The sequence below is a fragment of the Nannospalax galili genome, unplaced genomic scaffold, assembly GCF_000622305.1.
Source record: "Nannospalax galili isolate Female #2095 unplaced genomic scaffold, S.galili_v1.0 scaffold803, whole genome shotgun sequence".
NCBI lineage: Eukaryota > Metazoa > Chordata > Mammalia > Rodentia > Spalacidae > Nannospalax > Nannospalax galili.
The window spans coordinates 1,190,705-1,195,331 of NW_008349354.1; positions in this window are offsets into that span (position 1 = coordinate 1,190,705).

The window sequence follows — 4,627 nt, forward strand, 5'->3', positions numbered from 1 at the left end:
TTTAAATTATTTATACATAATAATTTATATGTATAAATTATGTTTAAATTATTATGTTTAAAACATAAATAATCCTTACAAGTCAGTAAGAAAAAGATTCAACCCAAGAGAAAAGCAGACAAAAATGGTGAATAGACCAAAAAACGGGGCATGAATGAGCCAGGAAAACATGTACAGTCTGGAAGTGAATAATGAAGCAATAACGAAATACCATTTTTCACCTTTCTGGTGGGAAAAGATCAAATGGGCTAATTACAATATTGTCACAAGTAGAAGACAAACAATCTCATATAAAGTTAGTGGGGGTGGTGTTGAGAGATGGCTCAGAGGCTAAGAGCATTTGCTTTTCACAAGACCTATATATCAGGAAGCTCACACCACCTGTGGCTCCAGCTCCAGGGACCAACACCCTCTTTTAGCTGCTGAGGGCACTGAGCATATGTATACATACCACACACACACACACACACACACACACACACACACACACAGGTGAAGACTTGAGCTTAATTAAAAGTAAAGTAGTAAGAACATAAAATCAATGTCTGTATCAAGTTTTAAAATTTTCATATCAATTTCCCATCAAGCCTAGTTTTGAAAATATAGCCTGTAACTACACTGGCATATCTGTAAAATCATAGCTATCTGTATAAGATTGAATGTCAGACATGGTGGTGCACGCCTTTAATCCAAGCACTCAGGAGGCAAAGCAAAGGCAGGTGAATCTCTGTGAGTTCAAGGCCAGCCTGGTGTACATAGTGAGTTCCAGGTCAGCTGTGGCTACAGGGAGACCCTGTGTCAAAAAGACCAAAAATAAAATAAAACAAAGATTGGATTTAACCTAAAAGCTCATTTATAGGTAATGGTGGACTGTATTTATTTAGATGTATTGTACATAGGAGGCATAAATTGTTTTCTGTTTGTCTTAAGTAATAAAACGTGGGGTCGTTAGTACAACATAACCCAGTTTATGCAGCTCAGTGAAAACAATTGGCAAGAGTGGTACTGCAGAGCTCCAAGATGACTTAGGGAAGGGCACTTCCTGCCAAGCCCGGTGACCTGACTTTGATCCCTGGAAACAATAAATACAGTGGAAGGAGAGAAACAACTCCCAGAAATTGTCCTCTGACCTGCACACACAAACGCCGTCATGTGCATGCCCACACATGTGTGTGCACAAACATAAAAAAATAGATGATAGGTAGATAGAGAGATAGAAGATAGATAGATGATAGATAGATAGATAGATAGATAGATAGATAGATAGATAGATGATAGATGATAGATAGATAGATAGATAGATAGATATAGATAGATGATAGATAAATGATAGATAGATGATAGACAGATGATAGATGATAGATAGATAGATGATAGATGATAGATAGATAGATGATAGATGATAGATAGATAGATGATAGATGATAGATAGATAGATAGATAGACAGATAAATAGAGATAATTTCTTAAATGGACCCCAAATTGCCACAAAGGAAATCTGACATATGGCATTTGTTTTTGGGCTGGTCAATGAAAGACATAGAAATGTGGTTTTGGAAACCAATGTGGAGGTGAGTTATATAATACAGTGAAGCATTGTGGTGACCTGTAGTCTTAGTTTGCTTTGTAGTACAGGATTGTTCTCCAAGCCAAATAAACATCATCTTCAGGAGTTCTGCTGTGCCCACTTACATAAGATTATCACTGCTAGGCTCCTTGACCGTTGACCCCCCTTCATAGAAGAAAGGGTGAGGAAGGTCATAGGATCCTTCACTTGAGCATCCAACCACTCCTCCCAACCAGTTGAGAACAACACTACCCTAACTGTATGTGGCTTTAAGGAAGGACTAGAGTACCTAGGCAAAAGAAGACTATGGGAAAGGGAGACTCCATCTATGTGACTATGGGAAGCCATCATTCATGCTGGGTGAAGACTATTAGGTGTGGTCTTGGGGGAATCACTCACACTCCTGTAAGTAACCCCTCATCTATGTTCTGGAGAAAGTCCAGCAAATTCATTGGTTCCCCCATAGTGTACTTCAGTGGAATTGTATCTCAGATTGTCATTGAGACCAAGAGGGGAAAGAATGAGCATTGTTTACATCTTCCTCAGGTAAGGAGTGTTAGCAACACTTGGGATGCTAGAACAGAATACCCGAAGCTGTATAGATTACAAAGAAGAAAACTGGGCATGACAGTGCACACATATAATCCCAGAACTTTGGCTATAGAATCAGGGACCATCAGGAGTTTAAGGCCAGCCTGAGCTACACAAGTCTCAGTCTCAAAAATAAAGATGTGAGAGACTGGAAAAAGATTGCTCTGTAGTTAAGAGCACTGTCTGCTGTTACAGAAGACCTGGGTTCAGTTACCAGCACCCACATGGGTTCAGGAAATCCAACACCCTCATGTGGCCTCTGCACGCATTGTATGCATATGGTGCACTTACATACCTGCAGGCAATCTTTGTAACTGATCCAGTCCTCAAGGGTGGGGCTCTCATGACTATGGTGTCAATGCATACCCACACAGCTGTTTTCATTTTCACTTCCTGTAGATAATCAACAAATTGAAGGAGTCAATGCTTTACTATAAAATAGGCTTCATGGTAGATGATTTTGCCCAACTCTAGGCTAACATAAGCATTCTGAGCTTGCCTGAGGCAGACTGAGCTAGGCTATGGGTTTGGGTAGGTGTATTTAATTGCATTTCGAATGTAGTGATAGTTTCCAATTTGATGGGTATAAACAAAGACACAAACACATAGTATGCTGAAGACATCCTCCCTCTCTGTGTGTGTATGTGTGTGGTATATGTTTAGTAGATTCTTGATCATGTAGCATAACAACTTGTGCAGCTCAGAACTCCCAGATCAGTAATGTGAAGTATCGACAGGGGTTTGAGCAAGTAGAACTATCATAACATTGTTGGCAGAGATGTCAAAATGGTACAACCACTTTAGAAAACAAATGGCTAATTTTAAAAAAGGCACATGTCATGTGATCCTATTTGTACATATTTATCCAAGAGAAAGGGAAACAATATATCGGCACAAAGATTTATATGCAGTGTTCATAGCTTTATTCTTGCCACCCAAAATTTAGAAAAATATATATATAACCATCAGCAGATGTGATGGTTAGTGTTAACTGTCAACTTGAAAGAATCTAGAATCACCTGGGAGACAGGCCTCTGGGCATGCCTGTGGGAAATTATTTTGACTGCATTAATTAAGGTGGGAAGACCCACTCACAATGGGCAGTACAGTTCTTTGGCTGGGATCCTATGCCCTAAGAGTGGAGACAGGGAGCTGAGTAGACACATCATTCATTGCTCCCTGCCTCCAGATTGTGGATGCCATGTGACCAGCTGCTGAAAGCTCCTGCCGCCTAGACTTTCTTGTCATGATGAGCTGTACCCTTGCACTGTGAGCCAGAATAAACCCCTTCTCCCTTAAGTTGTTTTTGTTGGGATAGTTTATCACAGCAAGAGAAAAAGAAACTAAAACAGCAGGTAAAGGAATAAACAAATCCAGATAGACTCGTGTGATAAAACTGCCCAGGAAACTGCATGACATCTCAGCAAGATTCCTGGGTCTGCATGACACAAGCACTTTATACCCTGTGGGGAAACAATGTTAGACAAACCAAAGGTGGCACATGCCTTGGTTTTGATACATATTCTTCCAGGATCTCCAACATTTATTATCTACTTTGGTTTATAGTAATTGAAAATGACAATGAAGCTTATATATAGTACCTTGCTTTTATGCTTTAATATATAATATGCTGAATACCCCTATGCGTAGGTCCTATAACTGAGATCAGGCTGCAGGGTAGAAGGAGTTGATAATTTGTGTGGTAAACATGCATAAAAGTTGAAAACAATATCAGACATTATAATAAGCATCTCCATTGCCTACTTCTTGCTTGCACTGAATAAAAGCCACGAGCAGTAAAGGAACTGTAACAACATGAGTGTTTAACTAAAACCTTACAGTGTGCCACATTTGCTGGGCTTCTCTTGCTCATAATTGGCATGAAATGAAGTAAGACAGCCAATCTGCCCTATGATGTCACTTCCAGAGAGTAAGGCTCTGCTTTTGATTTAACTATGCCAGCATGGCGCTATCATGCATTCAGTTTTTAACCTTTAGCTAAACTTGTATCGTGATCAGTTTGCAATAGCACCTCATGTAAGTCAGTCTAATTTCTCTAAATATGTCCTCCAATTTGACTTAACATTAATTCTTAGACCTCAAAGCAGACTCATGTGTCAATTATTCTCAAGCTCAGTGCATTTTTTACATATTTCATAAACTCTTGTTTATAAGGTTTATCCACATTTATACTTTGTAAACTAGAGATCTCCTGGTAGCTTGTCACAGATCAAATTCTCTAAGGAACCTTAAAGCTAAACTCCATATATGCTTATGGGACTTTTTGTGGAGGCATAAGCTTATTTGGGGGAACACACTTCTCTTTCTTGGTGCCCTCGCACATCTGCTCATGGTTAGGCAGCAGGCCATCCATGAGGATGCATGAACTTAACTCTGTGAAAGAAGACTGGAATGGTCCATTAAATGTCTAAACATGCTAGCTTGGCTAAATGAAAGCATGTCTAATTT